At 37.2% G+C, this 13,091-nt stretch overlaps 1 protein-coding gene and 1 long non-coding RNA gene across 6 annotated transcripts in view; one reads left to right on the top strand and one right to left on the bottom strand.

Moving 5' to 3' along the window:
- Positions 1-13,091, top strand: part of CORIN (corin, serine peptidase) — a 251,746-nt gene that overhangs the window by 111,562 nt on the left and 127,093 nt on the right. The window lies entirely within an intron of this gene.
- LOC125923628 (uncharacterized) overlaps positions 7,835-13,091 on the bottom strand; it is a 35,912-nt gene continuing 30,655 nt past the window's right edge. Inside the window, exon 6 of the long non-coding RNA XR_007458105.1 lies at positions 7,835-9,283. This is a non-coding gene — a long non-coding RNA (uncharacterized LOC125923628). The remainder of the gene's footprint in view (positions 9,284-13,091) is intronic.

Genomic DNA, 13,091 nt, shown 5'->3' with positions numbered 1-13,091 from the left:
TGCCTGTGGAACCCTGAAAGGATTTTGAAAAACGATACACGATTGAATGAAAACATTCAAATTGCACAATTTGAAGTTACTGTCTAAAAATTTTAAATCATGAATGTAGTTGGCAAAGAGTGTAATTTAAAAGATATCACAATAATTGACATTTTACAATGAAACCATTATATTACTTTTTTAAATGTGTCCAAAGGAATTTAAATACCTTAGTGAGGGGGGTTTCACCAACCATTCAAAAATTACAAGCTCTTCTTTTCACAGTCAATGGACATTACATTGATTCTCTTTCTCCCTGAACTCTTATTTCTATTTTCCTTCTACAGAATTTCATTCTAGTGTAATCTCTTTGAATGCTGTGAATTATTTTCTATCACACTACCATACATCTCTAGAACTAAACCCTGTATTACTTCGAAACATTTTCCCTCAGTCATGAGATTCCGAGTGTCAACAACTTCTTTTTTGATTAATTTATCATAAAAATTATGATTTAAATCTATTACAAGCTTTTGTAATTACTAAATGTGACATTTGCTGGAGGTTCATCTCTTTTTAAAAAAATGTTTATTTATTTATGTATTTTGAGAGAGAGAAAGCACGAGTGGGGTCAAGGCAGAGAGAGAGAGGGAGAGAGAGTCTCAGCAGTCTCCACACTTAGTGTGGAGTCTGACATGGGACTTGATCCCATGACTGTGAGATCCCATGACCGGATCCCACGACCATGACCAAAATCAAGAGTCTGATGCTCAACTGACTGAGCCACACGGGTGCCCCTGGAGATTCCTCTCTTGATGTGTTAGAGGAATGGTTGGCTTTCTTTTAAAACTGGTTTGTGTACAGTGTAACAGAGTTTGTGATATATTCCGTTCCTGTATTTTTTCTTCTAGATGATTGTGCTTTAGAACTTATTCACATAATTAAGTACAGGGAATAGAAAGAATTTTATTAGAGTAATGGCATTCAGTTATTTGAACAACTTCCCAGTTTAATGTCAAAATCCACATTATAATAACCTATCATTAAAAATTATTTCTAATGATTAGATGACAACTTTATTAGATTCTCCTTCCATTTTTGAAAGCACAGAGTTGGAAAGAACTGTACTTGCATCTGAATTTGTTATTCCATCAGTAAAGTCTTCATGATCTTAATTTCTCAGACCTTTACCAGGTTTTATCAAAGGTCAACGTATGGCTTTTTCACTTAGAGGCACTTTATTTAATCCTGTATACTCAGAAAGAATTTGGAAAACAGATGTATTGTTAATTTCAATTAATTATTATTTTGTTAAGTTTATTTATTTGGGGGGAGGGGAGGGGCAGAGAGAGGGGGTGGGAAAGAGAGAATCCCAGGCAGGCTTCACATTGTCAGTGCAAAGCCCCATGTGGGGCTTCAACTCAGAAACCACGAGATCATGACCCGAGCTGAAGTCAGACGCTTAACCCACTAAGCCACCTAGGCATCCCAATGACACAATATTTTTGATATGATGGGAGGTGGGTGGGGGATGGGCTAAATGGTGATGGGCATTAAGGAGGGCACTTGTTGGGATGAGCACTGGGTGTTATGTGTAAGTAATAAATCAATGGGTTGTACCCCTGAAACCAATACTACACTGTATGTTAACTAAATTGAATTTAAATCAATCAATCAATCAATCAATCAATAACTTATCATACTATTGTGTGCTTTAAATATATGTTTTAAAACTTTGGAGCCATTGATTTGATTCCTTCAGTTTATAGAGAATTTACCTTACTGGTAAAGTCACTTTCCAATGTTAAGTTAATTGGCCAAATTAGAGTTACTTTTTGACAGAAAGAGGCTGACTTTATTTTTCAGTTTATATTAGTGTGTTGATATATGTTCCCATAATAAGAATCTTTCTGTTATTTATTTCTTTTACTTATTAAGTTATACAATATTCACTTTTCCCCCTTGTGTATAGTTCTATGAGTTTTAACACAGGCATAGATTTGTATAACCACCAACACAATCAGGATAAAACAGTTCCATCCCCCCAAATATATCCTCATATTATTCTTTGTAGTGAAATCTACATTCCCACCTCAAACCTCTGGAAACCGATGATCTGCTCTCCAAACCTACAGTCATGCTTTTCCCACAATAGAATACTATGCTTCATTATCTTTTGAGACTGACTTCTTTCACTTAGCATAATACCTTTAAGATTCATCCATGTTGTTACATGTATCAATTTTTTTCATTTTACTTTTTAATAGTATTTCATTTTATGGATGTACCCCAATCTGCTTATTCACTCATTTGTTGAAAGTCATTTTTTATTTCCAGTTTTTGGTAGTTATGAAAATTATTGCTAAACATTTGATTATAGGATTTGTAAGCAAATTTCTCTAGAATAAATACCTAGATTGGAAAATGTATGTGTTGCTTTTTCAGAAACTACCAAACTGTTTTCCAGAATGGCTATGTTATTTGGCTTTTCCTTCAACAATATATATGAGTTCAAGTTGCTTCACAAGCTCATCAGTATTTGGTATTGCCAGGTTGAATTGTGTTGTTGTTTTGTGTTAGTCATTCCAATAAGGGTGTAGCGGTATCTCATTGCAGTTTTAATTTGCATTTGCCTAATGACTAGTGATAAGCATCTTTTAACATGTTTGCTGTCAGTATATCTACTTTGGTGAAGTGTCTGTTCATATCTTTTGCCCATTTTTTCCCTTACATTGTGTGATTTCTTATTTGAGACTCCTTTATGTATTCTGGTGCAAGTCCTTTGTGAAATATGTGATTTGGAAGTAGTTTCTCCCAGTCCATAACTTGTCTTATTATTTTCTTCACATTGGCTTTCACAGAGCAAATGTTTTTAATTTTGATGACGTCTAATTTATTAATTTTGCCTTGCATGGAACATACTTTGGTGTCCTATAAGAACTCTTTGCCTTATTCACACACACAGATCTTCTCCATAATGTCTCCCAAGACTTTTTTAATTTTATTATGATTTATAGTGAGTTAATTTTTGCATAATGTGTGAAGTATAGGTCAAGTAGTATTTTTTTCTTTTTGCACATGGATGTCCAATTTTCTAGGACCATTTGCTGAAAAGATTGAATTGCTTTTGCAACCTTGTTAAAAAGTAACTGACCATATTCATGTAAGTCTATTTCTGGACTCTATTTTGTTCCATTGATCTTTGTGTCTATCCCCAAACCAAAAACACTCTGCTTGATTATGACATCTTTATGTTGTCTTAACATATGGTAGTATGAGTTTTTCAACTGTGTTCTTGCTCCAAATTTATTTTTCTGTTCTAGTACTTTGCCTTTCTATATAAGTTTTAAAATCAGCTTGTCAAAACTCCTTCAAAGATTTTGACTGGAATTATGTTAAAGCTCTAGATCAATTTAGGGAGATACCAGTATGATATCTTAAACATAATGAATCTTTCAAACAATGAACTCTGTTTATCTCTCCATTTATTAGGTCTGCCATGGTTCTTTTATCAGCATTTTATAATTTTCATTTATATACCTTGCACATATTTTGTTAGATGTTTTTAGAGCTATTGTACAAGGTACTGTTTTCAGAATATTGGCTTCATACTGTTCATTGCTTATTATGGTAAACAGAATTCTGAGATGGTCTCCGAGATTCTAGTCTTCTGGTATATAATCTCCTTATTTTTGAATGTGGGTATGAAATCTGAGTATAATGAGATGGTCACTCCTGTGATTAGTTATGTTATGTGCCACAGTTGACTTCAAGAAAGGTAGGATATTTTTGGCAGGGCTGACATAATCAGATAATTCCTTAAACTGAATCTCTCCTCCTGGTTTCCTGAAGAGTTGTCATGAAAGATGTAGAATTCTATCAAATGTTTTCCCACATATGCTGGCATGATTATGTGGGGTTTTTTTTAGTTTGTTAATGTGGAGTTTACATTTATTACTTTTTCAATGTACAACTAGTCTTGCATTACCAGAATAAACCCTATTTGTTTGAGTATTTTGTGTACATATATGATTTTCCTTGAGTTAGTCCTGTTTGGGTTGTGCTGAGCTCAAGTCTAAATTTATAGTCTTCACTGGATTTCAGAAGTTGAGTCATTAATTTTTAAATAATTTTTTGTACAAATCTCATTCTTCTTTCTTTCTTGGATTTTAATGACATCAGCATTAGACCTTTTTATAGTATCTAATAGGTCCCTGAAGTTATGTCCATTCTTTTCAATCGTTTTTCTCTCTATTGTTCAAGTCGGGCAATGCCTATTAATCTATATTCAAGCTCACTGATTCTTTTCATTGTCATCGTCATTCTTCCATTCAGTAGCCTTTTAAAAAAATTATCATATGTTTTAATTCTAAAATTTCCATTTGATTCTTATAACTGCTGTTTCCCTACTGAGAACTTCTACCCTTCCATTCATTTCAAATTTGTTGACCCTTACTTCATGGAGCATGGGTGTAATAGCTGCTGCAACGGCCTGTCAAATAATTCCAGTATCTAGGTCTTCTCACAAATTGTGTCTACTGATTATCTTTTCACCTGGGGGTTGCTGAAAGTGTCCTGCTTCTTGGTATGTCAACTAATTTTGGATTACATCCTGGGTGTTTTGAATATATTATGAAATTCTGGGTCCTGTTAAAAATCTCTGGATAATGTTAATTTTTGTGCATTTGTTTTTCTTCATAGTCAACTGAGCCAGTTGGGTTTAGGTCACAAGTCCCAATATACTTTCTGTGGTCTTTAGTTCCAATGTGTCAGCTTACTTTTCAAAGATTTTGTGGTGTTATTTGGATCCTCCACACATATTCGCCTCCCAGTGACTATTGGGCCATGGAATACATTGTAGTTCAGTTCTCAAAGACTTGGTATTCTGTTTCAAGTCATTTTCATGCATGTATCTCTGGGGGGTAAGTCCAGGACTCAATACACAATTCTATGGGATTTTCTCCTCAAGCTCTCTTCTCTCTGTGATCTCTCCAAACTCTCTGACTCCCAGGGACTCTTCTTCCTGGTCCTTTGTGTCCACAAAGCTGTAGGTTCAGCATCTTTCACTGTCATATCCTCCTCCAGGGCAAACAGGCAGCCCAGCCCATAGCTGCTCCCATTGTTGTGTGAGTACAGCTCCAGAACTAAGACCTCCCTCTAGAGGAGAGTCAAGAGAGAAAACAGTTTGGAGGATTGCCTCCCCACTCTTTGTTTTGCAGGATTCCTCCCTCCCTTCCCTCTGACCAGGGAGAGAGTTTCTCCTGGCCATGCCTGTAGCTCAGTTCTATGATTTTGCTGCCCAGACTCTATGTTGGGAAATATGGGTGAAAAAGGAAAACGCCAGAAAACTCACTTCCTAATTAGTCTTTTTCTTTTTTTCAATGAATGAGGTACAATTGACATAACATTGTGTTAGTTTCAGGTGTACAACATAATGATTTGATATTTGTATTACTCTTTTTTAAGTCTTGATATCCCTTCCCAAGCTGCCTGCTATTCTTAACTTTTCAGATCCCATAGATAGTTGCTTTATGCGTTTTGTTTGTGATTTTTAGTTATAACCAAAGGAGGAGATAAGATGAAATATTCTTATGCCATCTTAACTGGAACTGGTAGCTTCTAACCTCATTTGCACTTTTAATTTTAGTGCATATATTTAGGAGGACAGTCCGTCAGACAAAACCCAATGGCTGGACTCAAGTTTGTTGCTGTAATGACATGAGTTCCCTGTCCTTCTGTGTTTCTTGTCAGTGCTCTTTTGACTTTCCCCTTCAAGGGGTTTCCCTGGGAACAATATATTATCTGACATTTGGGGAATGAGGATGCACGATAGCTAAACTGAAGGTATTTTGAAATGTCTACAGGTTTGGAATTTCAGATATTTTGCACCTCACGATGAGGCATTGGAGCAGGTTTGGAATGGATAAGAGACATGTCTTTATTTTGTCAATTAAAAAAAAAGAGACTTCATGAGATGGGGAAGGGAAAACTGACAACTCCAGCCTTGGACAGGTAGGGCAATTAAGTAGGGCAGTTATAAAAAAGAGGGCATTGAAGAATGTGGACACTGAGTCCTTTAAAACTATTTCTACCTGTGTGTAGCCTTGGAGGATCTTTGCTTATGCCCAGGGCTACTGTGGAATCCTTCAGACTTGGCTTTGATCCTGGTTCTATTTCTTTAGTGATACAGTTGAAAACGGGCACATACAGTGTCAAAATGAATCACACGTGACAGAAACTCATAGGCACGTACACAAGTGATTACATTAATACATGGGATAAATATTAAGAACAAAAAAATGCTGACTAGCTGTGAGGACGGATAGCTACATGTTAGAGGCTGGTGGCACTAGTCCGTGCAAGCGGTACTTTGGCTAGAGATTTGTACAAGGGAAGATCAATGACTTTTAGTTTAAGTTCCTCTCTGGTGAATGTGGGTAAGGCAATTACAGAACTGAAAAAAAAATGCAGAAGAAACAGTAGAGGAACTTTTTAATCCAAATAATAGTTTCAACAATAGTATAATAATAATAATATATAACACTTGCTGAACATTTGTTATATACTAAATGCCATGCCAGGCGTTTAGAGATACTATCTTATTTACTGCTCACAGATGCACTGTGAGTATCATAGCAATTCTTCCCATTTGGGGCTATATATTGTGTCTCCCCAAAAATTCGTATGTTGGAACCTGAACTCCCAAAGGAATGGTATTAGGATATAGAGCCTTTGGGAGGTAATTAGGTTTCCATGAGGGTAGAGTCCCATGATGGGATAAGAAAAGAGACTGGAGCTTGCTCTCTGTGGTATGTATCAAGGAAGGCCATGTGAGGACATAACCAGGAAGAGAGCCCTCACCAAGAACTAGACCATGCTAGCACCCCGACTTTAGACTTCCAGCCTCCAGAACTGTGAGAAATGAATGTTTTGTGTTACCACCCAGTCTATGGTATTGTTGCTACAGCCAACACTGACTGAGACACTTCTCCTTTTGTAGATGAGAGGACAGATACTTAGATTCTCTCATTTGCTCAAGGTTATCAAGGTAGGACGACGCAAGCTGTGATTTGAACCCATTTGAACCTGGGCCGGGTAGAGCTCACAGATTTAGTATATCACTGTTGTAACCGAAACACACACATTTTAAAAGGAGGAAAGAAGATTTCTGTGTATATTTAACTTAATGACCTTCAAAATTAGCTCCAAATGGTGATTTCTGTGTACAAAGACTACTTATTTAAAAATCATTCACTGGAAGCACTTAATTAGAATGGATTAAAGATTAGAACTATGGCATTAGGCCCACAAAGGAAGGGAGGGATTTATTCCATACAAAAAGTTCATGTTGCATAAGGAAATTTCTATGTATATGTATATAGCACATGATTTTATATATATACAGCAAGTACTGTTCATTCGCCTTATATTTTGTGATTAGATAAGCAAGCAGTGGTCGCCTGCACATACTCCAGTTGGCTTCTTTTCTTCTTCATGAGAATGTTCCTATTTTTTTTTTTTTCATGGTTTGTAGTTCAAATAAATCTCAACATGGGACAAAAAAAGTGGCCATTTAGCTTAGAACTGTTGATGTTGACTGGGTAAGAAGTTTGGAGTTTTGCTTTCAGTCTCTTCGGACAAGATGTCAGAAATGTGTGGCTTAATTTAGGCTAAGGCTTTGCACTGAAAATAAGTCTGCCTGCTGGCAGTCTTATAATTGAAGAAAACATGTAATGTTCAGATCTGCCCGGTATAGAATAGTAGTGATAAAAATAAGAGTCTTGACATATTTTTATCTCATGAAGTCTCCTTATTTTGCAAGTCAAATGCAGATGCAGACATAAATGTACTGACCTTTTATTTATTTGTTATTTGTAGCACATTTTTGCTATTTTTATGAAGCAGGCAATGCAAATTGATCTGGCTGGACACTTGACAGAAAGTAAAATGCAAGGCCACATACTTCTAGCAATAAAGCAACATGTATCGTTCAGAACCTTGTCCTACTAAAATCAGTTCAAATGGATATGATGTTTTAGATGAAATATGAAAAGATCTTCACTCAAAAATCTTGGGGAACATTTGACAAGTTACTTCTGTCCACTAAGTAGCATCTAGAGGGCTCGAAAGAGTTAATGCTTTCTGAGATTGCCCAATACATACAGCCAGTGGCCCCACAGGATCTGGCTTTTTACTCCATAGGATTTTATGAAATATTATTCTTTGGGGTTGTTAAGCTGTTTCCAATTTTCTCAGTTTGGATTTCAGAAGACTCCCTGCTAAGTATAACTTTTGAATAGAGGATTTTTACAGATTTTTATAGGATAAAATCTGAAGACTAGAAAATGTCTTGCTTATCTGGGAAACTCAACAGCCAGAGGATTAACATTTGAACATTATAACAAAACAAATAGTATCTTGTTCTGATAGAAAACAAAATTGTTTCATATGATTTAACAGCCGTGTTTAAATGAACAAATTATTAGAAAGATTTAAGTAAAAGGGAATTATTTTTATGTTCTTGTTTTTTGAGAACCCAGCTTAAAGAAACGCATTCACCCCTTCCTTCAGCAGGTATGGAAAAGCAGCTACGGGCCATTCATGCATACAGCAAATGTGTATGGAGTGCCTATTGTCACTGGGGTTGTTTCGGCCACTGGGGATTCAGGAGCATACAAAACAAAGTCCCTGTTCTGAAGGACTCACACATTGGAGAATTTGATGATTCTCGTGGGAGAGGAAAAGACAGAAGGTGTTTGGTTGGGAGAAGATGGAGGGTGGTGGTTGTACCACTGGCCACAGTAGAAACCACAGGGAAGAGAACAGTTTAGAAGGAAGAACCATTTGGGTTGTGACTTTCCAGATCGTATCAGTTGGGTGTAGGTACCTGAAGCTCAGGAGACAGGTTTGAACAGGGCAACAAGAGCTTGGGAGTTGTTTGTATAGATACCAGGCTGAAAGCAAAGTGGATGAGCTCATAGAGGGTGAAGGTGAAGTGCAAAGGAGACAAAGAGGAATGAGCTCGAAAGTTCAGGACACATAAAGGGCAGCTTGCAAAAGCAGTTTTGATATCTGTCCCCCTCTGAGACCCACCGGAGTTGTGGGAAATGGCTCACCGACTCATCTCTTGACTGTATCACAGACTAAGGAATACTAAATCTTCTATTCCAGTATTTGTCCTTCCTTTCTCGTGTGTTTCCCCCAGTTGATTATGAAACAGGTTGGTGCCCTGCTGGACCCAGGAGGATTGGGATGGAGGCACTGGAACTCGGGAAAATTGGAAAAAGATGTGACTCATTGTATTCTGTGAGAAGATAAAAAATGTATATAAATAAACATTGTTTTGCTTAAAAATGAGTTTTTATTGGTTTTTAGCTCAAGTTAGGCGACAGCTAAAAACAAGGTCCTTAGAGCAATAACAATAACAGCAACAACGGTAATGAATGATAAGTTACTTTGATTGCATGCATGCTGGGTGCCACTCGTGTTAAGTGCTTTTTACATTCTGTTTCATTTAATTTTCTATACAGTGTACTGGGTACATAATATCATCCTTATTTTACAAGTGAGGGAACGGAAGCTTATCATTTTAGGATATTTCCTGACAGAATAACCTTGATACTCAGTGCATTTTTGAATGAGAGAGCGATTGAAGGGGCTTTCAGCAATGAAAAAAAGAATACTAATTTAAGGGGTACTAAATTAATCCAACCGTTTGCATTGCAACTAAAGAATCTCATTGGGGTGAGTATTAGGAGCAACAAAAGAAGCAAGCTCGTAGTGTTTATTGCAGAAAAGGGAATGAACTTTCAGAAACTAAGGCTAAGGAGATAGTGATTCAGGTCACTAATGTGTGTCCCTGTTGGCATTTGGCCCGATCAGATGCCCAAAGGCAGTTCTGCCTGGCAGGCTGGATTGCGGTCTATTTTCATTCCTACTTGGGATGCTGTGCTCTTCTGCTGCCTAGTTCCCCCTTCAGTATCCTGTCTCTGTTCCTCCTTCTCAGCTTGTCACTTTCGTGGTGCGATAATGAGGCTACCCATGCCTTTGTTCCTCTCTCAGCTAGTGGCTAACCTTCCCAGTTTCTTCCAGGCCTGGCGGGGTCCCCGAAGCTGTATCAGCTGAAGTTCCTATATCCAGCAGTCATGTAATAGAGTGTCTCTTTTTCCCCTATATTTAAATGTAATGCAGCTGCTTTATTTTTTATTCTGTGTCATGCCTCTGACAGATTGAACGTGAATAACTAAAACACCAGAAATTTGTTACTGGTGTCCCGGTCCCATTTAAGAATCTCTTGTATACAGGGCCAATGCCGTTAGATTTTAAAAAGAAAAACAAGCAGACAAAAGCTTAGGTCATTTAACCTATCAAGTTTAGGCTTAATCACATTTTGGGGGAGAGGCAGGTTGTTGAAAGTGGTGTGAGTTGAGGGTGCAGAGTGTGGACATGTGAGAGGACGGGGAAAGGATTGGGGTCAGTGAATGAAAGAGCTGAATGAAGGATTTCTTGGCTGGAAGAATACAGACTGGTTAGAGAGGAAATGAAGGCTGGGAAAACTGGAGGGGGCCTTTGAAGCTAAGAATGAGGAGTCTGCATTTGATAAGGAGAACAATAGCGAGGCCACTGGCTGGGAGGGGTGACCTGGTCAAAGCTGTGGGTGAGAAAAAACATTTTTTACCAACTGGTAAAATTGAGTATATACTGGTTTTGCATGCCTGAGTCGTCTGTTAGATCCATTGTTGTTGTGAAAAACTCTGAAGGACATTACGATGGAAAATAAATGCGGAGAATCCACAGTTCTGAGATGTTCGAGTTGCTAAACAAAACATTACTTTTCCGTTAAGCAAATCAAACGCAACTTTTCTTGTTCCAGGGGGCAGGCATCTTTTTGGTCTTGACAGTTTCTTAAAAATACCCTTTAGTTCTGATTTTCAGAGTATTATTTCTGTAGGAATTTTGTATACAATGTCAGCTACAACTAATGAGCATCTCCATACCTTACACCATAATGAATATATTCCTTCTGCATTTTCCCCAACACAGTATTCTTTCAGTTCGCATTATTTTTTTAACAAGTGTGAAAGGGGCTTAATTTTCATTCACTTTTTAGTAATATTTGTAAAGCGTCAACATTTGTGTTAGTTGAAGCCGTCTTAATTTTTTTAGTTGATGCACAAAAATAAAATGCCTATCATCTATATTGAAAAACTGAGGCTTTTGGCTATAAATTATAATTGCATTGCAAGTGAACACATATGAGTAGAGAGTATTTTATGTATTTTATGTATATATATGAAAACTACTATTTGTTCTGTGGGATTTCACATTGTGATGGAGTGTGATCCTTCATCTATGAAGTTAACATTTTTCTTTGCTATCTAAAGAAAAAGGTATAGGAAATGACAGTGAACTACAGTACTCGAGTAACAGCTCTGATCGTGTTTCGGACAGAGAGCAAAGGTGTCTAAATGCTTTTTGGCTATAACATCATCATGTTGACTCATAGCCCTTTGAGTTGCAGAAGTTGTATCCATACAACTTTCATAGTTATAATCATTTATAACCCGATCTCTCGTTCATTGATAGAGCTTCATTTTGTGCCTTTCTGCTTCCAAAGCCATGCAGTGAAACCAAAGTTGAGGTGTGTGAAAGCCCAAGGGTAAATCAAATATTGGAAGATGATGGTTGTTTGCACTAAGCCCTGAATACGCTGAATGAGTCATTGTATAAACTGAACAGATGTTGGGAGCAAGTTGGCACAAAGTAATGAACCTCATTCTCATCATATATCATTGGGTTACTTTTTAGTGCCTCCAAGGGTAGATGTGCTTTTTAAACAACCAATTTACTACTAGGGAGCAACATAAACATTAGGGAAAATAGAGTACTACATTTAGTTCAATTGAGTATGTCAAATGACAATTTGTATAGTTCTCTTAAAATTCAGATGTTGAAAAGTCTTGTACTTCTTTCCTTTCTCTTCAGGGAGGGTACCTCATGCCAAACAGATGCAAAGTTTCGAATTCTCTCAAAAGCTCCCTAGAGGAAATTTGAAGTGTTCCTTGGCAAACTCATCCCAATCTGTCATATTTGTTAGGAAGAGGAACTTTGTCCCTGCCTCAGATTGCAGCATTCGGCTTTTTCCTCTTTTCCTCCTCCTTCCCCTCCCCCTTCCCCTCCTTTTCCTCCTCTTCCTCCCCCTCCTCCTCTTCCTCCCCCTCCTCCTCTTCTTCCTCCTCCTCCTCCTCCTCTTCCTCCTTTTTTCTGCATTAATCCTTTATGGAGAAGAAAAGGCATTTGGGCACTTTCTTCCATGAAATCTCTCTTTGTGTGTCTGGAGAATATCATGAAGATTATGATCATTGCACCAGTATCATCAAGGGCTCCTGACACAGGCCAAATGCACTTTGGGCATGTTTTTGTTGTGGGGAGATTATTCATGGTTCCGTGATCAGACTCATTGATTCTGATATGAAGGATGCTCCCTTGGTGAGAAGGTGATGTGTTTTCAGTTTGTGGTAACTAGTAGATTTTGATGGCACTCTTTACTTATTTCTTTAGGTTAGAATACTTTGCTTACACAAAACCCCTGATGCCTTGCATTTTAGTTATTTTAATTAAGTAAGTTGTATCATTTAATGCATACTAATATTTTAGTTCTCTTCGCCATTCTTATTTAGCCAAGATAATTTAGAATTCCAATTCTCTTAAGAATCCTCTGCTTTCTCAGAGTTGTTTTCTTGCATTTTCTCAATATTACCAAAGAATATAATGGTCTTGAGGCTAGGATTAATCCTTACCAAACATCATTTAAAAATGTCACACTGGCAACATTTAAAATATATATAATCACTCTCCTGAGTTCTGTTACTGTTATTCAGTTTTTTACTGTATTGACAATAGATTTGTTGATTTGAAATTATATTGATCATTTTCATTTAGCTAGAATCTGCCATCTTGTTCAAGATCAGGGTCAGCAAACGAGAGCCCATGAAGCCAACTAGAGCCTGTAGCCTGTTTTGTAAATAAACTTTTACTGAAACACAGCCATGCCTATTCATTTATGCATTCCCTATGACTGCTTTTGCTGCACAATGGCATAGTTGAATATA

The sequence above is a fragment of the Panthera uncia genome, chromosome B1 (assembly GCF_023721935.1).
Source record: "Panthera uncia isolate 11264 chromosome B1, Puncia_PCG_1.0, whole genome shotgun sequence".
NCBI classification, from domain to species: domain Eukaryota; kingdom Metazoa; phylum Chordata; class Mammalia; order Carnivora; family Felidae; genus Panthera; species Panthera uncia.
The sequence above is the reverse complement of the archived record's forward strand: the minus strand, read 5'-3'. Positions and strand labels throughout refer to the sequence as shown.